Below are 27,414 nucleotides of genomic sequence, written 5' to 3' on the forward strand. Positions count from 1 at the left end.
TGGCATATTGGTTGTGTCCTTTCGGGTTTGTGTAATGTTTTGTCAATTGCTTCGTCGTGGTTATGATGATTTGCTTTGGTTCTAGACATCAAATTGCGCGTGGTTGTCGATTTTGAGCGTAGTGACTTGAGGTGTTTCATGTGGACCAGTGTTTGGATAGGGTTGCGCATTGCATCGAAGTTATGTGGAGGTATGACCCTTCGGTTTAGATTCGTGTGTTTTGTTTCTACGATGTGTGACGGGTTCTCAGCATTGTGTGTGGTGGTACTGGTGAGCTTGCGGTACAGCTCTCTCATTTGAGCTGTTTGCTCAAAAGTTATCACATATTTTATGAGTATAAAACAATATAAATAAATCACGGGAAAATCATAGCAAACTGTAATAATCAGTTGGACCAAATGAAGGAAACAAAAATAAGTACTCTGGGTTAGGGGGAGAAACATTAGAAGCCTTTATTGATAATATTGGTTTGGTCTGCCTCTCCTTGAAGAGGTTCAGAGCCTTACAATGGTGTTCCTCTTGCCCATAATATGGGTATCATTGTCTCTTTTTTCTCTTGTCAATAGTGGCCAAGAAGAAGCCCCCCTTTCTAGGGTTTCCTTCTTGGTATTTATAGCTGTGAGCTTCGTGAGCTGGCAATAAGTGGCCGTTACCACGTTGGGATTTCTCCTTCATGGTGGCGGATGGGCCATGGCCTTGCTGATCGAATCAGATGCGGGTTGAGTATCTTTAATTCTGAGTGGTCGTGCCACTAATTAATCATGAATTAGCTTAAGATGGGATTAGCTTCGTTAATTATCGTGGGGTCGGATTCTGACCCATACAGTTAGTCCCTCCGCTTATTGAGGTCGGGCCTGTGCCGAGCTCGATGAGTGGATTCCATCGACCGTAGTTTGGGAAACTCGGATAGGGAGGTCGACTGTTTCTTCGGTCGAGGCCGAATTCTCTTTGGCGATGGCCCTTAGCCTTGTAGAGTATTAGTATTTTGTTATGGTGCTATCAAGTCATCATTCGATCGAGGTCGAACTCTCCTCCTTGGCGAAGGCGCTTGACCTTTCAACTTACTTCAAGTGAGGTCGAGCTTCATTGTGCTCTGCTCCTTACCTTTGTATTGGGTGCATACCCGTCGACCATGGTGGACGGGTCGTATGTTGTGCGGCCGAGGGGAGTGAGGGCACGCTACGTGTTTGGCGATGTCAAAAAATTTCTAGGGCGCAAGGAGCATCTCCTCGGCATTCATAGGTCGTTATAACCATTTCAAGGGCGAGACGCCGATTGGTGATTGCAAGGGTGCTTTATGGAGCCTGTCATAATGACGCACATTCCTATGGAATCGAACCGGTGTGCGGTTGGTCATGTAGTTAATGGTGGCTGTTGGGGTGCATGAAGGCCACTTGTATTGCCTATAAATAAAGGCTGAGGCATTCATTTTTTATATTCTCATTGTTTCTCTGAGAGAGATCCTGAAGAAGCTTTTCTTACTGCTGTTTCACCTTCGTCTTCGTCCCCCAAACTTTGTTTCTTTCTCGTTATTGTATCAACAATGGCAGGCATTTCTTCCCAAAACGTTCTTTCGACGGATCTTCCGGTTAACTCACTGGTGACCGAGGGGCCATTTCCGGCAATGGGCAATGCAGAACTGGTGGAGACCGGTGAGGCTCCGTCGGTTGACGAGATAGTACCTCTGCCCGTTTGTCCGATTACTGATTTCATCGCCGATGGTGGGGAGGATCAGGTGGATGAATCCCCACTACTGGGGGAGATTGGGATGTCCCGAGTACAGGGACAAGGGGTCATCCCCAGCTATGCTGACGTCGTTCTCGCTAGAAGCCAGGAGAGGGTCCACACCGATCGTAGGGGATACTGCGTCTTTTACGCGTATCCCTTCAAGTTGGGGTTTAAGCTCCCGCTCCCAATGCTAGTGGTTGATTTCTGTCGTTATTTCGGGGTATGCCCGGGTCAGCTTACTCCTTCTCTTTATAAATTATTGGCAATGCTCATCAAATACGCTGAATTGGCTGGTAGGGATGTCACGCTGCAGCATGTGCTTAGCCTCTATGCTCCCTAGAGAGTTCGTGGTACCATGATTCGAGCGTGCCCTCGCGGGACGAGGGGCCTTACTGCGAAGCTAGATGATGAGGTCGACCCTCGCCCTTTCAAGCATTTCTTCTACATCAGGACTGAACATTTAGTGGCGTGCTCTACTGGGTTCCCAGAGGCTTGGAATCATGCACGTAAGGTTTCGTCGAATTCCCTTTTCTGCCTCTCCTCACGTCTTATGCTCATAAACGTTAACTCGTATCAATTTTGTAGCCGAAAAGTTGCCGCCGGCTCCGTTAGCTGTGATTCGCGAGTGGGTTGAGGCCGTACTCCCCCATACGGTGGGGATACGTACATGGGCGTCCTTCTGGGAGAGGCATGGCCGTAGGCCTGTGGCAGGTAAAAAATTGATTTTTTCTTCTGTTCCGCTTTGTCTCAACTTTATTCATCAGCTTTGTTTTCCTGTGATCAGGGAGGGCACGCCGCGTCAGGGCCCCTCAGTTGGCTTTCCCTCGGCCGGGTGCAGTCGCTCGACTTACTGCGGTGCCTGTGTCGCGCTCAATACCGAGGGCGGCATAAGTTGAATCTTCAGCGGTTCCTTTTCTAGCACGGGCCGCACTTCGGGACGAGGGGCCATCGGGGGTTGTGCGCCCTAGGGCGGAATCACCATCAAACGGGGAGGAGCAGAGGCCCTTGATAAGGCGTAGGGTTGTGTTTACGCCGGCTCCTCCTATGGTAATTAATTTGGACTCTCCTCCGACTGATGCGGAGAGGGGTGCGCTCGCGGTGCCTGCTCTTGAGGGTGGACAGACAATGGGGGTCGCCCTGGCTGGCTTAGGCCATGATGATGCCATCGCTTCGGCGACCCAGTTGGAGGTTCCAATCGCTGATACGGGAGGCAGTACCTCAACGGCTGCTAATGTTGGTGAGGTAAGCGCTCCTTTGGTGGCTACGGCGGGGGGTTCTACCTCACTGGTGGCGGAGGGAGGAAGGGATACTGTATGAGATGATTTTGAGTCCGAATTTGACTTGGACCCGAACGACATCCGTATGTTCCAGGAAGGCTTCACCAATTCAGCGGTGTACGCAGAGGGGCGGTCTCGCTTCGTCGAGGTTCCCACGGAGCTGAACTTATTGCTCCAAGGGAGTAGCTTGGTCCCGCAGTTTGAGCTGCTGTGCTCGGAGGCCGAGAACGCGTCATTGAGGGGCGTCACGGATGTCGGATTGATAAACGAAGTGGCTGTGATGGGCTTGAGGGTATGTAATATAATGTCGGTTCGCTTCTTTTTCATCTTAGTTTGAACTTTATTTTAATCGTTGTCTTTGCTTTGCAGTCTTATTTGTTGGAGGTGGAGAGCATCCGTCGAGACAACGTCCGTTCGGGGATATTTTTGCGGGCGCTGGAGAAATACCGCCGCTACCGTGATCGGTGCCGAGAGATGCGCATGCGCCTGAGGAATGACCCCCGTAGTCGGACCTTGGTCGAGGAACTGGCGAGGCGGGAGCTTCAGATGCAGCAAGCACTTGGCAGAGCGAGTGCTCTCGAGGAGCAGCTCCGGCGGAAGGATGAGGAGCTTGAGGGGGGGAGAAGGGCTGCAGCTGAGCGTGAGTGCCAGGGCCAGGCTAAGGCGGCGGAGGCCGCTGCGGCATGGAGCGGGAAAGTGACGTGCGTTGGAGGGTGAAGTTGCGGTATTGAAGCTTCAAGTGAGGGATGGCCTCGTCGGAGGGTTGGGGCGTTGAAGGAGGCTATCCGTGTGCACGAGTCCCAACGGGCATTGGAGAGGGCTACTGCGGCCTTTAGAGATGCGAGTCTCGAGGAGCGGATCGGTGTCTTTGAGCAGGACGCCCAAGTCATGGCGGACCGGATCACAGCCTTAGAAGAAGAGAATCAGCGCCTACGGGATCAAGCCGCTTCTTCCAGCCAGGCTCGAGAACTTTGGGTCTTTTTCGAGGCCCAACGTGATGTATATAAGACTTTGTGGGAGGCCGGCATCGTGACCGAAGCTGCTTTTGAGGGAGCGCGTCAAAAGGCTCGTGAGGCCCGTACCGACTGTGGTTTTGACGCGGCGACGCCAGAGGCTGACGCTGGTGCAGATGGTGGCGCGGATGGCGCCGAGTAAAAAGATATGCATTTTTCTTGTTTTTCTTTTCTCTTTCCTTGTATTGATCGGCCTTGGCCGGGTGTAAGCGGGGAAGACCCGCAATTAACTTTGTAGATAAATGAGATCTACTTTCCGTTATTTGCCTTGTGTCTGTTTGTACCTCTCTTTTCCCCTNTGCTGTAGGGGGTGAGGACGAGTCTGAATCCGACTTGGACCCCGCCGACGTCCGTATGTTCCAGGAAGGCTCCACCAATTCAGCGGTGCGCGCAGGGGGGCGATCTCGCTTCATCGAGGTTCCCACGGAATTGAACTTATTGCTCCAAGGGGAAAGCTTGGTGCCGCAGTTCGATCTGCTATGCTCGGAGGCCGAGAATGCGTCGTTGAGGGGCTTTACGGATGTCAGACTGATGAATGAAGTAGCCGTGATGGGCTTGAGGGTATGTACTATTACGTCGGTTTGCTTCTTCTTTGCCTTAAGTTTGTTCTTTATCCTAATCGTTGTCTTTGCTTTGCGGTCTTATCTGTTGGAGGTGGAGAGCATCCGTCGAGCCAAGGTCCGCTCGGGGATATTTTTGCGGGCGCTGGAGAAGTATCGCCGCTACCGAGATCAGTGCCGAGAGTTGCGCGTGCGCTTGAGGAATGATCCCCGTAGTCGGGTCTTGGTCGAAGAGCTGGCGAGGCGGGAGCTTCAGATGCAGCAAACACTTGGCAGAATGAGTGCTCTCGAGGAGCAGCTCCGCCGGAAGGATGAGGAGCTCGAGGCGGTAAAGAGGGCCGCAGCGGAGTGTGAGCGCCAGGCCAGGCTAAGGCGGCGGAGGCCGCTGTGGCATGGAGCGGTAAAGTGACCGCTTTGGAGGGTGAAGTCGCGGTATTGAAGCTTCAAGTGAGGGATGCCTCGTCGAGGGCTGGGGCGTTGAAGGAAGCTATTCGCGTGCACGAATCCCAACGGGCATTGGAAAGGGATTCTGCGGCCTTTAGAGAAGCGAGTCTCGAGGAGCGGATTGGTGTCTTTGAGCAGGACGCCCAAGTCATGGCGGACCGGATCACAGCCTTAGAAGAAGAGAATCAACGGCTACGGGATCAAGCCGTTTCTTCCAGCCAGGCTCGAGAACTTTGGGTCTTTGCCGAGGCCCAACGTGATGTATATAAGAGTTTGTAGGAGGCTGGCATCGTGACCGAAGCTGCTTTCGAGGGGGCGTGTCAAAAGGCTCGTGAGGCCCGTGCCGACTGTGGACGCGGCGACGCCAGAGGCTGACGCTGGTGCAGATGGTGGCGTAGACGGCACCGAGTAAAAAGATGTTATGCATTTTTTCTTGTCTTGTTCGCCGTTTGGCGTTTAAGTGTTTCTTGTTTTTTTATTCCTTGTATTGATCGGCCTTGGCCGGGTGTAAGCGGGGATGACCCGCAATTAATTTCGTGGATAAATGAGATCTCCGTTCCGTTATTTGCCTTGTATCTGTTTTGTATCTCCTCTTTTTCCCCCTTAGATTTTTCTTTGCCTGCGCTCTAAGGGGTGATTTGCCTTCAAGTTCGACTGTGGCAGGCATGTTAGTTTTTAATTGTTAACGACTCTTCTTCTTCGACTCGGGGTGAGCTAGTCGGAGCCGTTGCTTGGCGATAGCGGCACTTAGCCTTAGTCCCAGTTCGGGTGCGGTCGAACTGTCGGCCGTGATGACAGAAGCGCGGCCTTGTAGTTTGGCCGGGGTCGGACTTTACGTGTCCTAATCGTAATTTGAGTTGGGAGTACTTACTTGAAGGGCATGGGCGCCTAACCCGCGCCTTGCTTCGTTGGAAGTTGGGTTTCGCTGAGTTCAATGATGAAGGCGCTTGGTCCAAGCCCTGGTTCAACTGTGGTTGAACTCGTTAGATTTGAGGACGAAGGCGTCTAGCCTTATGGTTTAAGCGAGGTCGAACTCGTTGGGTTTGATGGCGAAGGCGCGTAACCTGAGCCCTGGTTCGCTCGTAGCTAAACTTACTGGCGAAGGCGCACAGGCTTGATGCAGTTTTTGAGGCGCGTAGCCTGAGTCATGGTTCAACTGTATTTGAACCTCTTGGCGAAGGCGCATAGCCTTGATTCAATGACGAAGGCGCTTAGCGTGAGCCTCGGTTCAACCGTAGTTGAACTTACTGGTGAAGGCGCATAGCCTGAATCTTGGTTCAACCGTAGTTGAACTTACTGGTGAAGGCGCATAGCCTGAATCTTGGTTCAACAGTAGTTGAACTTACTGGTGAAGGCACATAGCCTGAATCTTGGTTCAACTGTAGTTGAACTTACTGGCGAAAGCGCATAGCCTGAATCTTGGTTCAACCGTAGTTGAACTTACTGGCGAAGGCGCATAGCCTGAATCTTGGTTCAACCGTAGTTGAACTTACTGGCGAAGGCGCATAGCCTGAATCTTGGTTCAACCGTAGTTGAACTTACTGGCGAAGGCGCATAGCCTGAATCTTGGTTCAACCGTAGTTGAACTTACTGTCGAAGGCGCATATCCTGAATCTTGGTTCAACCATAGTTGAACTTACTGGCGAAGGCACATAGCCTGAATCTTGGTTCAACCGTAGTTGAACTTACTGGCGAAGGCGTATAGCCTTGATTTAATGGCGAAGGCGCATAGCCTTGATTTAGTGACGAAGGTGCTTAGCCTGAGTCTTGGTTTAACCGTAGTTGAACTTACTGGCGAAGGCGCATAGCTTGAGTCTTGGTTCAACTGTAGTTCGATGGCGAAGGCGCGTAGCCTGAGTCCCAGTTCAACTGTTGTCGAACTTTGTCGATCTTGATGACAAAGGCTCATGGCCTGAGTCCCATATTGTGGGTATTGAGTGCTGAAACTCGGTTTGGATTCGAGACCTTGAGCGGCTTATCCGTTGTCTTCCCAACCAGGGTATATAGGCTGTCTTGAGGCGAATCTCGGCTCGAGATATCTCCGTGCCGGTTTCTGGCCGGAGCTCGTATCAGGGATGTGGGAGATGCCTTACAGAGACCTTCCCTTCGGGGGGGGGGGGGCTTCTTCTTTTTGTTTGCACTATCTGAGATCGGAGAGAGAGAGAGAGGACTTAGATCTTGATTTGAGATCTTCGAGTTCCCATTCGAGTTTGGCATTTCCTTCCTTTTGGTCCAGGGAAGAACTACGCGATTTTGCTAGGAAATTCCCACAGACGGCGCCAAATTGTTTGCTCAAAAGTTATCACATATCTTATGAGTATAAAACAATATAAATAAATCACGGGAAAATCATAGCAAATCGTAATAATCCGTTGGACCAAATGAAGGAAACGAAAATAAGTACTCTGGGTTAGGGGGAGAAACATTAGAAGCCTTTATTAATAATATTGGTTTAGTCTGCCTCTCCTTGAGAGGTTCAGAGCCTTACAATGGTGTTCCTCTTGCCCATAATATGGGTATCATTGTGTCTTTTTTCTCTTGTCAATAGTGGCCAAGAAGAAGCCCCCCTTTCTAGGGTTTCCTTCTTGGTATTTATAGCTGTGAGCTTCGTGAGCTGGCAATGAGTGGCCGTGACCACGTTGGTATTTCGCCTTCATGGTGGCGGATGGGCCATGGCCTTGCTGATCGAATCAGATGCGGGTTGAGTATCTTTAATTCTGAGTGGTCGTGCCACTAATTAATCATGAATTAGCTTAAGACGGGATTAGCTTCGTTAATTATCGTGGGGTCGGATTCTGACCCATACATGAGCCATTTTTCATGATTTGAGTACGTTTGATTTGTTGCTTATTGGTGCGCGGATTGCACGAGTTGTGGCTTTAGATTGTATTGATGTGTCATTTCACCAGAGTAGTTGTGTTGGATTAGATGAGATTGTTGGGATCCAGAATGAATACAAACGGATTCGATTTCAGCGTGTGTGAAGGATAATATCGATGTTCGACTCAGAAATTTGCTGTGGTCCTTGCCAAAGGAGAAGTGGCTTCACGAATGGTTGATCTGAGGAATGGTTATGACTTTCTACGTGTTTCATTTATCATTGGCAGTATACGGAAGTGTTGGAATGAGGCTTTATTTGATAAGAGGTTTATTATCGATATTCGGTTGTTCTGAGCAACTGCTGTGATCAAAAGTTATCGCTACGAGAGTTTGAGCTATATGGTATATCATGTAATTGCATCTGAGGCTGCAGGTATGGTTTGTTACAATTGGTTCGGGCTTATTCAGAGTATAGATGTGAGATTCTGATCTTGTAGATGATTTCAGAAGTGGAAATGTGGTTCTAAGGTTTATGGGCTAGGTTGGATTGCGAAATTTCAGTTACATTGTGTTATCGGACCTATATGAGATAGGGTGACGTGGGATCACCCCCGAGGTATGTGCATGGTAAGGTTACACAGTGATTTGATGGGTTTCGGAACAACTCTGGGCACGTTCACGGACGAACGTATGTTTAAGTGGGGGAGGATGTAACGACCCGACCGATCGTTTTGAGCTTTTGCATTTAGCTCTCCAGTTCTCGGGCATGACTAGCCCCGTGTGCTATATTATGGCTTATGTAAATCATCGGTTTTGGTTTTCAGGATAATCGGAATAGATTTGGAAGAACAATTCTCAGTTTGAAGCTTTAAATTTGAAAGGTTTGACCAAGTTTTGACTTTTTAGTATTCGATCTCAGATTTGGATATTTATAATTTGGTTAGCTCCGTTAGGTGATTTTGGACTTGGGAGCGCGTCCAGAAAGTATTTTGGAGGTCTGTGGTAGATTTAGGCTTGAATTGACGAAATTGAAAATTTGGCATTTTCCGGTCGGCAATGGAAATTTTGATATCGGCGTCGGAATGGAATTTCGGAAATTGAAGTAGGTCCGTTGTGTCATTTGTGACGTGTGTGCAAAATTTCAGGTCATTCGGACGAGGTTTGATAGACTTTTTGATCGAATTTGAAATTCGGAAGTTTTGGAATTCTTAGGCTTGAATCCGAGGGTGATTCGATGTTTTGATGTTGTTTTGAGCGTTCCGAAGGTTGGAACAAGTTTGAATGATGTTATGGGATGTGTTGGCATGTTTGGTTGAGGTCCCGAGGGCCTCGGGTGAGTTTCGGACAATTTCTAGTTGGTGGTTTTTGGCTTCAGGGGTGTACAGTGCGTTAGCATAGATCTGACTGCGTTAGCATAGAGAAAATTTGGAAAATGGAGTTGTGCTCTGCGATCGCTTTTGTCTTCCCGTGATCGCATAGAGTAAAATCTCTGCTGCGCTGACCCGACTTTGGAAGCTTATATCTCGCAATCTATAAAGAATTTGAAGATGATCCAAAAATAAAAGTTGTAGCCCTTGATGTCTAGTTTTCAGAAACTTAAACCAATTGTAATTTGGAGTTTGGTACAAAAAGGTATGACCATTATACTAGAAGCTGTCCGGAAAAGTTGGAGAAGGTTGTTGGAAAAATTTGTTCTACGCGATCGCTGGGAAATGGCCGCGATCGCATAGGGTAAAAGAAGGGCTGGAAAATTTTGTGCTTCGCTATCGCATTAGTTTGTCCGCGATAGCATAGGGTAAATGCCTGGGCAGATTATAAATTACTCTATTTCAAGGATTTCGGCCATTTTTGCAATTTTTAGAGCTATGGAGCTCGGATTGAGGCGATTTTTGAAGGGATTTTCAGAGGATTGATTGGGGTAAGCGTTCTTCACTCAAATTAGGTTAAATCTCATAATTATGTCTTGATTCTTATAATTTAATTTGGGAATTTGGGGTGAAAATTGGGAAAACTAGAAGAAGGTTTGGAGAGTTGATTTTGGGGATTTGGATGGCCATTTGGTGTCGGATTTTGGTGAATTTGATATGGGTAGACTCGTGAGAGAATGGGTGTTCCAGTTTTGTGATTTTTATCGGATTCCGAGACGTGGGATCGGGGGTCGGGTTTGGCCAATTTCGGGATTTTTGGTGTAAATTGGTTATTTTCGAGTGGGCTTTGTTCCCTTAGCATATTTTTGATGGTATGAAACTATTTTGGTTAGATTTGGAGCATTCGGAGGACGATTCGAGAGGCAAGGGCATCACGGGCTAGAATTTGGAACAGATTGAGGTAAGTAATGATTGTAAATGTTGTCCCGAGGGTATGAAACCCCGGATTTCACATTGTTATGCTATTTTGAGGTGACGCACACGCTAGGTGACGGGCGTGGGATCGTGCACCATTGGGGATTGTGACTTAGTCCGTCCCATATGACTGTTAAGTCGCGTATTTACTTAAAAACTATTTGATATTGTTATATTTTAGAAAGTATTATTGTGTTTGGGGCTAAATGCCGTGTCTGGGCCTTGTGCCGATTGTTTGGACCCTCAGGGGCTTTTACTACTGTTTTCCTCACTATTTTCGGTTTAACATTTACACTCAGTCATGCTATGTTCTTACTGTTTTCATAACTCGGTTTTATTAACTCCTCCTGATTTCATAAATGATATTTTGAGCTGAGTACTTGTTTTATTGTCAGCCCGAGGGGCTTGAGTGAGTTCTGACTGAGTGAGGCCGAGGGCCTGTGTTGTGAGGATGTTATGGGATCGGGCTGCGCGCCATAGCGTGTTACACTGATTTATGATATATAAGAGGCTGAGGGCCTGATTTATTATGCCACGAGGTGGCTCGTGATTGTTATGAGCTGGAGGGCCTGTTTGATTATGCCACGAGATGGCTCGTTATAGCGCTTGGGCTGTAAGGAGTCCCTCCTAGAGTCTGTACACCCCCAGTGAGCGCGGGTACCCAGTGTGAGATGTGATATTGCCCGAGGGGCTGTTGTTGTTCCATGTTATTGCCCGAGGGGCTGATACGAGTGATTGTGAGATAGCCCGAGGGGCTGGTTCTATTGATATTTTGCCCGAGGGACGGTTATGGTACATGTTTTGCCCGAGGAGCTGTTTTTATGTTTCTATACTTTTACTCACTGCTTTCATCACTCATTTGAAACTATTGAAAGGTGTTTTAAAAGGTTTTCCTAAGCTGAGGTGTTTTACGAGTTTTACTGCTTTACTGCATTGTTCTAGACTTATACTGTTTTGTTGTAGCATTATGCTGTGGTTTGCGTGTTTTCTTACTGCTCAGCTGCACTTACTTTTATTACTTATTGAGTTGGCGTACTCACATTACTCCCTGCACCTCGTGTGCAGATCCAGGAGCTTTGGGTCGCGATAGCGATTTTTGATATTGCTTACCAGCTGATCCTCGAAGTTGACTAGGTAGCTGCTTGGCGTTCGCAGCACAGTGCTTCTCCTTCCTATCTCACTTAGTCTTGTATTTGTATTTCTATCAGACTATGTTGTCTTTATCTTATTCCTAGACGAGCTGTAGTTGCTCATGACTGATGACACCCCGATTTCGGGCTGTGTTTTGGTTCCGCATTGTCTACTTTGATTATATTATTGATTTGTTAGTTAATTATTGACTCTAAATGTCTTAATATGAAATATTTGGTTGGCTCGAGGTTTGTGTTGGCTGGCCTAGTTTCACGATAGGCGCCATCGCGACCGGGTCCGTTTTAGGGTCGTGACATATACCTAAGTCTTACTTTCTCTCATATATCGAAATTTATTAATGGACCCCAAGTAGTCTATGTTGTACCTTTTACATCACATAGTGTCGGTATCAAGGTCATACTCAACACATTTAAATTAGAATAGTCATGCCACAGTTATACTTATAAAATTACTATCACAATATCACTAGTAATATCAAATTACTTAAAAGGACATTGAGCTTAGAACCATATAAGCACTTTCCTTAGAATGTCTTTCACAGCAAGCCTATCAGTCTAGATATATTTAAGCTATTATTACCTTACACATCTTCCTTCTGCGTTCAACTATTTTATTCTCCAAATCAAACTCATAAGATGGAGTTGTATCCACAACTTCGAATATTGAATAAGTCGCGCTCAGGCAAAAATCAAATCCTTTGACCACTTTACAATTCACACAGATTCTCAACATTAAATTTTTGGACTAACTCTCAATCTCTCTTTAAAAAAAAAAGAATTTAGGCACACGATTCTTCGAAAATAGGGTTATCCCAAAATTTTAAACAAGTAAAATCTCAACTATCACCAATGCGCATAACATATTACGTACTCAACGCCACTCTCAATCACCCATATATTGTTAGAAACTTCCAAATCAACTGTGTCGTCCAGCAAAGAAGGATACACACGGCCTAGCCATTAGCTAAGGGGACATCCTAAGAATAAACTTGAATCAGCTTAACGTACAAATGTAGAATGCAAGAAGGGAAAACATACTAAATGCTTAGTAGCCTCAAGATCATAAGTGTGGGCGCCTACATACTCATGAACAAGATTCTACTAAACTGTTACACCCTATATCTTCGTACGCGAAAGTACATAAATAAATTGATGAAAGTCGGGAATGAGATTATTTTACGATTATAGGCATTTTATGCTATTTTATAACAAGCGATAAGTAAGTGTCAAGAAGGATAAAGGGTACATGAATTAAAGAAAACAAGTTTCGTTAAAGGTTGCCGATTTTGGATAAAATACGGGTCGAGCGATAATACCCGATACTAGTACCATGCAAGGCACCATATGACAACGGTAGTATGATGTATAAAGTATATTAAAAATAAATAGAATTTTAAGTAATTTGAAATAATTTTTAATTATGCGGATAATTGGTTAATTACCGGGTAATGGAACATTACCTAATTAACTAATAAGTGGATAAAGATTAACAATTTCCACCCAACAAAAACGTGGCAGCAAGCCACTACACAAACCATATGACTCTTAGTCATATTCATGACTCATAGTCCTTTTTAATTAGGTGGCAACCTAACATGTTATATAGAAGCCATTTCCCTTTCAATATTTTCAAGACCAAATCTTATATCCATGATAGTGAGCAGCTGTTTTCGCCTAATTTGCCTCTCTTCAAGCTTTTGATGTTCACAACCTGAATATAGCAAAGAACAAAATCCTTCCTATAGCAAACCAACTGAAATTTATACAAGTTCATAGCAGCTGGAATCCCTTTACATTTGATACAAAAAAAATGACGCTGCAACCAAAGACCGTTTCTTTATGAACCAATTCATTGCCACATGTTCTATATTTAATAGCATAGATTTTGCGATTCTAAGGGAGTATGGTGCAACTTTTTCCAAGAATATCATACGGATTTTTTCCTACTCCAGGTATGTTAAGGCTATACCTTCTTTCTTTTGGCATGATCCATACGATACAAATGAAACGAGCAAAATACGCAACTTTCATAAATGGCTCTATTCATAGAAATACTAAGGGTGTTTATATTCTTGTTTCCCCATGTGAATCAATATTATATCTTCTGTTCATGGGTCTCAGAAAAATATGTATTTGATAAAGTTTATCCGAAAGGCATATTGAGTTTTATGGCATTCCGAGAAAATCTTATTAATGCATTTCATGCATTTATACACATGCATTGACCCATGAACAGATGGCGTTATATACGCGTATATATGTATATTATATTATAGGGGATACGGGAAAAAGGTTACGGCGTTATATACGCACCACCATCTGATCAGCTGATATACGTTGATGATTTGCTCACAGTGGCCGAGATGATATGATGGGATGCCCTTAGAGGCTTGATGATGTTATGAACACATGTACCTATGCACGACATGACATCCATACGCATATGCATGACACTATAAGTATTTCATGATTTACAGAGTTATCCAGACTTACAGGTTGAGTCATTTATTTTATATTTCTTCGATGTCTGTTATGTACTTATTTATGTGCCTTACATACTCGGTACATTATTCGTACTGATGTCACTTTTTCCCGGGGACGCTGTATTTCATGCCCGCAGTCCCGATAGACATGTCGAGAGCCCTCCAAGTAGGCTATCAGCTCAGCTGAAGATGTTGGTGTGCTCCATTTGCTTCGGAGTTGCTTGTTTGGTTAGTATGATTTAGACGTGTATTGTTTGGTATGGCAAGACTCTGTCCCAACTTTTATGAAAATTATGTATTCTTAGAGGCTTGTAGATAGATGTCATGTACGTAAAAGATTGTATGACCTTGTCGGCCCATGTTCAGTACACGAGTGATTATTTTGGTCTTATAGGCTCGTACTTCATATGTATAAGTTTGTATTCCCTCATGCTTTACTCCGGTTCATTTACCTATGATAGAATGATATGAAAGATACATTACGTTGGTACTCGATTGAGTAAGGTACCGGGTGCCCGTTGGGGCTTATCGGTTTGGGTCGTGACAAAAGTTAGAATGATATGAAAGATACGTTACGTTGGTACTCGGTTAAATAAGGTACCGGTTGCCCGTCGCGGCTCATCGATTTTGGTCGTGACAAAAGTGGTATCAGAGCAGTTCTGTCTTAGGGAGTCTACAAGCCGTGTCTAGTAGAGTCTTGTTTATGGGTGTGTCGTGCACCACACTTATAAGCAGGAGGCTACAGGGCATTTAGGACTGTCACTCTTTCTTCTTACTCTAGATCGTGTGGTAGAGCTCACTTATAAGAATTCAAATTTTGGACTTCTATTTTATTCGTAATACAACGATACCTACATTCAGAAAGACGGTCGGTAAGAGATATAGATATGGAAGTGTTGAGTTAGAGGAACTCGATTTTGCATCTTGCTTATGATGAGTAAATGTGAGGTCTTCAGCAGATCATGCGAGTACTAGAAGGTGTAAGTTTCTTGATAAGGAGCTTTAAGGAAGAATAATTATCCACTCTTACGGTAAAAGGGAATCACAGAATCGGAAGTTAGATACAAGTTTCAGCAAGTAAAAGAAGGAAGGTGAAGAAGGGTACGACGTACCCATTTAATAAAGATTATCAATATTTACCCTCCAGGAAGGGAGATATAAGCATTTTAAGTTACCTTCAACAGTAACAGATGTACGTTCAATCAGTCACACCAATCTTAGTCATGCCCTATGGGAGCTAACGGATATGGATTAAGAGAAGGACAGGATATCAGGATCTGGCTGGGGTTAGAGTAACCCAAAATGATGGATGGATGGTTTGCGTTAGTTGACAATTCCGAAGGATATTGCAAAAAGTGCTAATAGATCTCCTTCCGAGACACCCAAATGGTGCACTCTAAAATAGTACATATGGATATGAGTACTACAAATATAGGCACTGGAAGCCTAAAAGGGATAATATTACCTTAGTATGGCTCCGGTCCCTAGTAAAGAAAGAATGTTAGGCAACCTGAGGAGCCAGTAGATAGGGCAAGGGGAGCTAAAAGCAAAAGAATGTCTTGTTGAAGTTTTCAGAATAAGGTGATAGGCATAAATGTTGGCGGAAAATAAGAAGAGAGTTAATGAAGCATTATGAGTAAGATGTGATACATGGATAACAATGGTAAAAAAAAAAATGAAATGACAATATTTCATAGTCTATAATCAAGGGAAGGAAAAGATGAGAGGTGCCAAGTCTGGAGGCAACAAAATAGTATAGTCCATAAAAGTTGTATCCTCATTTTGAGAAATAATTTCGTGACTCTAACGTGATTACCAAAAGGAAAAGTTAGACCCCAGAGTAATAGAAATCATTATGGATTGGTGAACAAGATAAACAAAACATGAATTAGGCACTGAGTAGTTTGATAATGGTCGACACCATAAGAATTTCAGATTGCATTCCGACGATAATAGAATGGACAACAGAAGAAGATTTATGAGAAATTCAGAGAATGGTCATTCAGGAAGACACTTCCCTAAATCAAGCAATATGAGCAAAGTTAAGCTTAAGGGACTGTATGCAAGTTATACTAAGTGTCACCCTCGAGAGTAAGGAAATTCGTTATCCTTGGTACAGAAGGATTACAGCAAGGCGAGGAAGGGTCATCGATGATGGGAAAAGACGCCAAAGATGAAGGTAAAACATCTATACATAGATCATCGTAGCGCTAAATCTTAGTACTCCCCTAAAAGGGGGAATATGGAGTGATGTGGCATTAAGTGAGAATTAAGTGGATCTAGTAACTATGGAATGATAAAGGAAGAATGCGATAAAAATGAGAAAGGGATGAGATTGCACTTATTCAAGTGTTACAGATATGCTATGATTCTAGAACATTATGTAAACATGACGCCAAGAAAAGGAAGTAAGGGTTCCTGCCCGGGATTTTTTTGATAAATAAGGAGCTAGTGCGAGAGGTAAGTTAAGACAAAGGAAATAACCCAAGAAAGGGTACGCGGAATATGGATATGAGAATGGGCCAACGAGTAGTTAGTAGTTGATTTAGGAAGCGCCTAGTCATGACTAGACAAGTAGTTACAGACAAATCAGTAGATTATGCAAGATAAATATAGTAAATCCTAACATAGAGAATTCAGCCTCGCAGTAATGTCATTATAATACTTGAGATATATTCAAATAGGAGTCGGAGTAGTTAAAGGTACTGTATGAGTGTTACAGGGATAAAAGAAAGTGCCACTGGGAAAGCAGTCAAAATATCAGTTCAGAAGCAACCCTACAAGTACAAGGGAAAGGAGGTAAGCAACTACGGAGATTATAGGCAAGGAAGGACATCAAAAGGTCCGTAATAAGCTCACAGCTTTACGAGAGTCAAGGGTTCTCCCTAAGTACTACAACGAAAGACTAGCTGAAGAAATAAGGAAGAAGGGTTCAACCTAAGCACAACGACCTAAAGAGGAAATGGTCGTGTAACAACAGTCTCACAACAACATTGTAAGCACTCCAAAGAAAAGTGGCACCTACCGTGGCTAATGAACGGGAGGTAAAATTAAAAGTAATATTCGAGATCATATGAGTTGTACGAAAACTCTGGCATGCGTAAGAACTAAGATAAGCTAAGTATGCACGCAATAAGGTGGCAGAAAGACAAGGAAAAGTAATAGCTTACGTTAAATAAAGCTAAGATGGAACAAAAGAAATTATCCGATCAATGATCCAGAGTTGGTTACGTTATGAACGCACTTAAGGATTCGGAGTTTTATACATGCAGCATATACAGCCGTAGAAGATTCTGGTATACGTTAAAAGAAAGAATTGAGCCACAACTTAGGCGAAATATTGAATTGTTAAAGGATTTTATCATGAATATCCCTCAACGCCTATGAAAGGCTAAAGTAATAACTAATACCAGGAGTCGCAGATCGCAAGATAGCTTAAGCCTACATAAAGGCTGATCAGAAAGAATAGGAAACTAAAGAGTTACATCTACTAAGTAAAACAGGAGTGGACCAAGAAAATTGTAGACCTCAGGTTCACTCGTAAATGGTAGAGGTATAAGAAAGAACAGTATAAATCTCCCACCAGATTGTGTATGTGCCAGAGGTGCTAGTATTATAAAAGAGCTTCAAGTTGTAGAGGTGAATTATACCTATGTGGAAGAGAGGACATGAAAGATATAAAAGATATTACGCGAGATTTTAAGGTAAGGAAGGTGAAAGTGAACAACGTACGAGATACTCAGATGCAGAAAGTTGGGAATAGACCATACTTTGGACAGAAGGCTAGAAGCGCTGGGATTCAGTCCGACCGTGGCATATCTTCCAACCTATGTGTAACGACCCGACCGATCGTTTTGAGTCCTAGCACTCCGTTCAGCAGCCCGAGGCCATGAGCAGCTTCATTTCAAGTATTATGACCGGTGCGCGTGGTCGGAATTGAATTTCGGGAGGTCCAGAGTAGATTTGAAAAGAAAATTCTCATTTCGAAAGCTTAAAGTTGAAAGAATAAACTAGGATTAGAACTTTGAGTAAACGACCTCGAAATCAGGATCTAAGGGTTCCAGCAAGTTCGTAGGATGATTTAAGACTTGGGTGTATGCCCGGTTCGGGTTTTGGATAACCCGGGAACGTTTTGGCGCCTATTGTGGAAGTTAGCATTTTAGAAGAAATTTTATAAGTTTGGCTTGAAGTGCATTTTAGTGTTATCGAGGTCTGCTTGGGATTTCGAGTCTATGAATAGCTCCGTATGGTGATTCTGGAGTTGGGGGCGTGATCGGAAGTGAATTCGGAGGTCCGTGGGTCATTTTGGAACCATTTGGCTAAAGATAGAAATTTGAAGGTTTTTGAGAAGTGTGACCGGAGGTGGACATTTTGATATCGGGGCCGGAATCCAATTCCGAAAGCTAGAGTAGGTCCGTAGTGTTGAATATGACTTGTACGCAAAATTTGAGGTCAATCGGACGTGATTTGATAGGTTTAAACATCGGAAATAGAAGTTTGAATTTTTGAAGTTCATTGAGTTTGGATTGGAGGTCGATTCATGATTTTAGCGCTGTGTGATGTGATTTCAGGCCTCTAGCAAGTCTGTAATGTATTTTAGGATTGGTCGGTATGTTTGGTTGGGGTCCCAGGGGCCCCGGGTGGATTCCGGGTGGTTAACGGATCGAAATTTGGATTTTTGGACCACTGGAGGAATCTGGTTGCTGGTATTTTCGCTTCTGCGGTGGGTTGACCGCAGAAGCGGCACCACAGAAGCGGACAGGGAGCCGCAGAGGCGAGTTTTGGTCCAAGGCATGAGGACCGCAGATGCGGTCAAGGTACCGCAGAAGCGGAACCACATCTGCGGAGAATGGGTCGCAGAAGCGGATGGGAGTATCTTGGAGAGGACCGCAGATGGAACGAAAGAAATTAGCATTTTAGAAGAAATTTCATAAGTTTGGCTTGAAGTGCATTTCAGTGTTATCGAGGTCAGTTTGGGATTCCGAGTCTGTGAATAGCTCCGTATGGTGATTCTGGAGTTGGGGCGCGATCGGAAGTGAATTCGGAGGTCCGTGGGTCATTTTGGAACCATTTGGCTAAAGATAGAAATTTGAAGGTTTTTGAGAAGTTTGACCGGAGGTGGACTTTTTGATATCGGGGTCGGAATCCAATTCCGAAAGCTGGAGTAGGTCCGTACTATCGAATATGACTTGTACGCAAAATTTGAGGTCAATCGGACGTGATTTGATAGGTTTAAACATCGAAAATAGAAGTTTGAATTTTTGAAGTTCATTGAGTTTAGATTGGAGGTCGATTCATGATTTTAGCGCTGTGTGATGTGATTTGAGGCCTCGAGCAAGTCCGTAATGTGTTTTAGGATTGGTCGGTATGTTTGGTTGGGGTCCCGGGGGCCCCGGGTGGATTCCGGGTGGTTAACGGATCGAAATTTGGATTTTTGGACAGCTGAAGGAATCTGGTTGCTGGTATTTTCGCTTCTGCGGTGGGTTGACCGCAGAACCGGCACCGCAGAAGCGGACAGGGAGCCGCAGGGGCGAGTTTTGGTCCAAGGCTTGAGGACCGCAGATGCGGTCAAGGTACCGTAGAAGCGGAACCGCATCTGCGGAGAATGGGTCGCAGAAGCGGATGGGAGTATCTTGGAGAGGACCGCAGATGCGGTCAAAGGTCCGCAGAAGCGGGACCGCATCTGCGGGTGGCAAGTCGCAGAAGCGAGAAAGGGGTGGCTCAGGAAAGACCGCAGATGCGGCATTTTAACCGCATCTGCGGAACCGCAGAAGCGGCCAAGGAACCGCAGGTGCGGAAACAGCTGGAGCAGTGAGGTCTTTTAAGTTCGGGGTTGAGTTCATTTCAACCCCATTTTTCTTCCATTGGAGCTGATGGGGAGCAGCTTTGAGGTGCCATTTTTGTCACTTGTCATGAGGTAAGTAATTTATGCTAGCTCGGAGTTAAATACAAGGTTTATATATGGATTTAGACTTGGAAAATTGTATAAATTTGAGGTTTTGGTGGAAAACCTAGAAAATTAGTAATCTTGGAATTTAGCCACGATTTTGAGTATGGAATTGAGAGAAAATTATATATTTGAGTTCCTAAGGTCATGGGTAATCTTTATCTTCGAAAAATTTCGGATTCCGGGCACGTGGGCCCGAGGGCGTTTTGGTCAACTTTTCGATCGGAGTTAGGAATTGCTATAAATTAGTTTGTAATTAATATTTGAGCATAAATTAATGGATTTTCGTAACCGTTGGCTAGGTTTGGAGCATGGTGCATCAATTGGAGTCCCCGGAAGGGCATGGATTGCCGGTTATGGATCTTCGGAGCGAGGTGAGTCTCCTTTCTAACCTTGTAAAAGGGATTTGTCCCCGTAGGTAAAATAATTGATTATGTGCTCCTGTTTGTGGGGGCTACGTACGCACGAGGTGACGAGAGTCCGTGCGTAGCTACTATTATGCTATTGTCCGGGTAGTCTAGGACCCAAAAGCATGCTATACTTTGAATAATTGTAATCTTACGGATAGTTGAATCGCTTAAACCACAACAAAATAGTAAATGAATTTCTAACAAGATCTAAACCTCATTTTCGTAAATTGTTGAAAGAGAATTAGCTTTTCCTTGAATAATTGCCCCATGTTGGCTTCTTGATTGAATGTCTCTATGTGTTTATTTTGGAACGGGCCGAACGCCTCGGCAGATTAAATAGATGCATCTATAGGCGCGCCGTCGACCCTCGGCAAGTGCACAGTTTATTCCTGTTGGACCGGGCCGTCGCCTCGGTGTGATTTGCGCATGTTATATTGTTGCTTGAGAACTGTAAATGTGAAAATTGCTCTTCGTGGCTTGATATAAATTGATAAGATAATAAAGAGTAAACCTTGAAAACCCTTGATTATTTGTTGAAGGCGTTTATCTGTTTTCTGGCTTCGTGAATTAGAACTGCTATATAAATCCATGATTTCCTTACATTTTTAGTATATTGTCATTTGACCTCTAGTAAGTGTCGAAGTTGACCATCTTGTCTCTACTTCTTCGAGATTAGGCGGGATACTCATTGAGTACACGTTGTTTACGTACTCATACTACACTTCTGTGCATTTTTGTTGCACAGGTATATTTATTTCTAGCAGCCCACTGGGCAAAGCAGCGCGGATGATTTAGGGCTAGGTGAGTTGCACCATTCGAGGCGGCCCGCAGCTAGTATAGCCCTCTTCAGCACATTGTATTTATTTCCTGTCCATTGTATTCCGGACGGATGTTGTATTTTACTTCCTTATCAGTAGATGCTCATGCACTTGTGACACCGGGTTCTGGGATAGTTTGAAGTATTGTATTAACTGCTTATCATTTAAATTCGATTTGAGAATATACTCATTAATATTGCTAAACTTGAAGGAAAATCATAGATTTCAGAAGTATTAAAACGAGACATTGATAAGTAACTTGGTTGGCTTGCCCGACAGCAATATCCGGCGCCATCACGACCCTTAGTGGATTTTGGGTCTTGACACTATGGTTTCTAGGTACCAAGAGATCTAGCCAAGAAAGTAAAGAAGAGTTAGAGACAATGTGATGTCTCGCTTGATGTTCTAGAATAACATAAGGGAATCTATGGTGCAAGCAAGTTGAAGGAAGGTTGCGAATAGTATAAATAGATACGTACAGGTCGCAACCTAAGTATAATAAAGCGACGAGGTTTTATGATAGGAGTAAGGATGAGAAAGAGCAAGTAAGAGGTGACGAGAATGGATAAGTCCTCGAGATTAAGCCCATGAAAACAAGAGGGCTAATGGTTTCTCTAAGTTATAGAAAATTCCGTATAGCCTGAACGAACTCAAAGGAATCTAAGACTACTAGCATCTAGAGTGGAATGAGGGTGTGATTGTGATAGATAAAGGATGATGTTTGGGCCTTCGATTGAGTAATGACTTGAAGAGGATTTCATGAATTGTACATGATTAATATACCCATGTAAGGTGAGTCATACTGGGATGCTATAAAATACGGTTATGGAAGTATAGTATCGCCCCTAGGTGGATCAATCTAATTACTCCAGATGTCCCTGATAAGACGTGAGCCTCAGTGGCAGTGTTACATAAGAGATCAAGTTATTAGTGGTAGATGATATATCAACATTAAGGTGAATCAACAGTGGATGGACAAAAGTCACAAAGTATGAGGTGAGATTAGGCCGCCATTCTAAGATAAACAAGTAATGAGGAAGCGTTAAAGGACTTAGATTTATACCTATGAGATAAACAACGAAAGTAACCTGGAGTTCGATAGCAGACCTCAGTAACGATAAATCGAAGTAAGAGTTATGGTATAGTATGACCTGCCTAAATGCAATAAAGTCATATGGATAGATAATCGGGTCCATGAAATAAGGTATAACAATATTCGTAAGTTCAACAAAGTACCGAGCAAAGAACTTCACTATACCTACAAATGCCAGAGGGACATTTTATCAAGCTCTGTATATGTTTAAAAAGTAAGGCCTAGAGATTTGCTAAAAGCTAGAGGAAAGGAAAGAGAAGAGTCGCGTAGGCGCACATATAAAGTTAAGGCTGCATGATAGAAGGTAGCAACAGTTACGAGATTAGAAGGATTTCGACTACAAGTCGTGGTGTGAGAAAGAGGCTTAAAGGGAGGGATGCCCTGGCCTTCGGATTTATTCGCAGAACAGTTGCCTAGGTAGCAAGGAGATTACTAAAGTATTCGGAGGACATAAGTGATGAAAATGATAAGTGCATCAGTCAACATTCGAGGACGAATGTTCCAAAGGGGTAAATGATATTACACCCCATATTTTCGTACACGAAAGTACACCATAAACAAATTGATGAAAGCTCAGGAATGAGATTATTTACGATTATAGGCATTTTATGCTATTTTATAACAAGAGATAAGTAAGTGTCAAGAAGGATAAAGGGTACACGAATTAAAGAAAACGGGTTTCGTTAAAGGTTGCCGATTTGGAATAAAATATGGGTCGAACGATAATACCCGATACTAGTACCAAGCAAGGCACCATATGACCACGGTAATATGATGTATAAAGTATATTAAAAATAAATAAAATTTTAAGTAATTTGAAATAATTTTTAATTATACAGGTAATTGGTTAATTACCAGGTAACGAAACATTACCTAATTAACTAATAAGTGAATAAAGATTAATAATTTCCACCCCAAACAAAAACGTGGCAGCAAGCCACTACACAAACCATATGACTCTTAGTCATATTCATGACTCATAGTCCTTTTTAATTAGGTGGCAACCTAACATGTTATATAGAAGCCATTTCCCTTTCAATATTTTCAAGACTAAAACTTATATCCATGATAGTGAGCAGCGCTTTCGCCTAATTTGCCTCTCTTCAAGCTTTTGATGTTCACAACCTGAATATCAATGTCAGCAAAGAACAAAATCCTTCCTATAGTAAACCAACTGAAAATTTATACAAGTTCAAAGCAGCTGGAATCCCTCTACATTTGATACAAAAAAAAATGACGCTGCAACCAAAGACCGTTTCTTGATGAACCAATTCATTGCCACATGTTCTACATTTAATAGTACAGATTTTGCGATTCTAAGGGAGTATGGTGCAACCTTTTTCAAGAATATCATACGGATTTTTCCCTACTCCAGGTATGTTAAGGCTATACCTTCTTTCTTTTGGCATGATCCGTACGATATAAATGAAACGAGCAAAATACGCAACTTTCATAAATGGCTCTATTCATAGAAATACTAGGGGTGTCTACATTCTTGTTTTCCCATGTGAATTAATATTATATCTTCTGTTCATGGGTCTCAGAAAAATACGTATTTTATAAAGTTTATCCGAAAGACATATTGAGTTTTGTGGCATTCCGAGAAAATCTTATTAACCTATTTCTTATGCATTTCATGCATTTATACACATGCATTGACCCATAACCAGATGGCGTTATATACTCGTATATATGTAAATTATTTTATAGAGGATACATGAAAAAGGTTACGACGTTATATACGCACCACCACCTGATCAGTTGGTATACGTTGATAATTTGCCCACAGTGGCAGTGATGATATGATGGGATGCCCTCAGAGGCTTGATGATGTTATGAACACATGTAACTATGCACGACATGACATTCATACGCATATGCATGACACTATATATATTTCATGATTTACAGAGTTATCCAGACTTACAGGTTGAGTCATTTATTCTATATTTATTTCATGTCTGTTATGTACTTATTTATGTGCCTTACATACTCGGTACATTATTCGTACTGACGTCTCTTTTGCTTGTGGATGCTGCGTTTTATGCCCGCAGGTCCCGATAGACAGGTCGAGAGCCCTCCAAGTAGACTATCAGCTCAGCTGAAGATGTTGGTGCGCTCCATTTGCTTCGGAGTTGCTTGTTAGGTTAGTATGATTTAGACGTGTATTGTTTGGTATGGCGGGACTCTGTCCCGAATTTTATGAAAATTATGTATTCTTAGAGGCTTCTAGACAGATGTCATGTACGTAAAAGATTGTATGACCTTGTCAGCCCATGTTCAGTACACGAGTGGTTATTTTGGTCTTATAGGCCGTACTTCATATGTATAAGTTTGTGTTCCCTCATGCTTTACTCCGGTTCATTTACCTATGACAGAATGATATGAAAGATACGTTACATTGGTACTCGTTCGAATAAGGTACCGGGTGCCCGTCGAGGCTTATCGGTTTGGGTCGTGACAAAAGTAAGAATGATATGAAAGATACGTTAAGTTGGTACTCGGTTGAGTACGGTACCGGGTGCCCGTCACGGCTCATCGATTTGGGTCGTGACATAAACACTGCTCCCTGACCAGGACTTAAGGCCTAAGTTCTGATACCAACTTTGTTACATTCCAAACTTACCCTCTAGACGTGACTGACACCCAGCTAATAATATCGCCAGGCGAACCATATTTTCATACCTTAGCCATTAATTTGTAGCATTTGATTAATTACATGTGTATCCAAATAATATAATAATTAATTAAGAATAATTAATATCTCAAAATATTAAATTGAAAACTCTAGCCCAAATCCCACACTACACCATAGAGCATCTAAGAGAATTACAAAAGATATCATATGAAAAAATGACAAAGACTCTTTTGGTAGCCTCCACGAACAATGCGGCGACTCAGCTCAATAATTGAATCAACTCTAGCAAACTCGTCAGCTACTAACTCCGTTTTCAGAAATATTATTTGCATAGCATTTAAACAAGGAGTGAGTTATACGTAAATATAACCCAGTAAGATCCTAGACCTGCCACTCTGAATACCTCTCGAACAAGTGTTAAAAAATATAAACACACAACGAGAACAAAAATAATATGCACAGAAGTTGTTTCCCAATATAATTACTCTATAAGCTCCAAACAATTATTCAATAATAATACTATATATCTCAGCACAATCTACACTAAGGACTTGTCATAAACGGCAGTGCAGGAAATTAATCAAACAACCCAATGAGTCCAAGACAGCATACACAATGCTCCAAACAACCACGGTGCCATTCACAATGTCCCAAATATATTACGACATTGTAGAAATAATTTCTAATGCCCCAACGCCATATCATGAGGTTACGCCACATCATACTACACCACAAATCATTTATTAAATAGTTTCGGCTTTTCTCACAAAATAATATATATTTGTGGCCGGTCTAAGACTACCGATTCTGCCAAACACACGCTTGTCCCAACATGATCAGGAAGATAAAACATACTTTCAAAACAGGTTTTGGAAAAACAAGCACCAAAGCTTAAAGTCTCACTTACCTCGCCAACGACAAGTTCCCCAACCTTTCAACTTCTAGAACACCAACCAAACAACCTCCAATTGCCTCAATCTATACAAGATATTAATTAGCAATATCAATTATGCTAGTCGGGTCAAATCTCTATACTCCTAACTTTCAAGCTTCGAACTTGAATCTTAATATTCTACCCGTCAAGTACATATTTTTGAAGATCAAAACATGTCCTAATATCTCAATCTAAACTCAATATTCAATAAATTTTCTACAAGTTAGTACTCGGATTCAAAAAAATGAGTAACCGGAGAAAAATTCGTTTAATCTTAAGAGCAAAAATTCGAAAATAGTAGCTAACATATTAAGGTCTCCACTAATGCACTGTAATTAACCACCTGAAGATACACAGTTAACAACTTATAAACTTACAAGTATCTAATCCTTAAAAGTCAATCTTATCATAAGCAATCCTGCTCATCATTAGCTAAAGCATTATGTCCACTAGTTATTATTAGGGAAAAGGTCCAAAATTACCCCTCTATTATGGTATATTATTTACTTCTCCCACCCGTTATACATTTCGTCCAAATCTATCCCTACCGTTAACAATGTTTGTAAAATTGCCCCTAACACTAACGTCCCTCCATTGTGGCAGCTGACCCCTCTAATATTTTGTTCATGTCAGCATTGAAAGTAATTTAATCATCAAATAAATATGTTTCTTTATCAAAAATTAGAAAAAGATAAAAAATAAAATAAAAAGGAAAAGATCCCCTACCCTACCTGCCTCTAACCTCTCCTCACGATAAACCCAGTTCATCGACGCCTTTCTATCAGCAATTTTGTTTTCTAACCCCTTGCCAGCTTCATTCTTCACCTTATTTCGTGAGAGATTGAGACTAAGAGTGTTTAATCCAGTAAGTTTTTAGAAAATCTCAGGCATTAATTGGCTGAAAAGTCCCATTGTAAAAAGATGAATTAATTTTCTTTTTGTTCTTTTTCTTGTTATCTGATTCGTATTTACTTTACCACTATTGAAGTCCTTCTGTTGATGAGAGTTTTCCGGAGAGGTGTAGCGGTTGGCGGAGTGGATTTTCTTTTTCTTCTCCCATTCTCCTCTAACTCGCCTTCATGAATTAGGCAACCAAGTTTCTCTTGAGTTCTAGATTTTTAGGGAAGAAAAGTGAAAGCAATAAAGATTATTTTCGACAAGCTCGCCGGAGAGGAAGAAGACTAATGACAGTGGCTATGGCGTTGGAGAAGCAGAAGAAGTGATGTTGGTAAAAGAAGAAAGAGAAAAGCAAAAGAAAAAAGAAAAACTGCCCCTAACCCTATGGTAAATTTTCTAATTTAATAAATGCAATAACTACTTTGAGATTTCTCTCTCACTTTGATAGAACAAAGGGGCGGCGCCCTTCTTCCTCTTCTCTGCCAGTGATCGCCGCCGCCGAATTTGGTCATTGGCTGACCGGCGGACCTTCGTACTAGGTGCTCGTCCATCTTTCATATGCTCAGCTCATGTTCCCCCTTTATATTCGTTCATCCGGCCATGCTGCCAGAATCCGATGACTGTCACCACGCCTTCACTAGCGTTAACTTGCCGAAAATAAATGAAAATGACCATCCGTTGTGATGTGGTTTGGTTTTTTTCATTGGAAGTATGTATATCCGGAAGATCTATGACAAAATTTCTCCGGCTTTCATATCTACACCATCACCGGCTAGGCCCGATGGGTGAACGATTCGTCGGCGACCATATTTTGTAATCCTCTCATTCTTATATTTTTTTGCAAGCAAATCTGAAATCT

The sequence above is a fragment of the Nicotiana attenuata genome, unplaced genomic scaffold (genome assembly GCF_001879085.1).
Source record: "Nicotiana attenuata strain UT unplaced genomic scaffold, NIATTr2, whole genome shotgun sequence".
In the NCBI taxonomy this organism is placed as follows: domain Eukaryota; kingdom Viridiplantae; phylum Streptophyta; class Magnoliopsida; order Solanales; family Solanaceae; genus Nicotiana; species Nicotiana attenuata.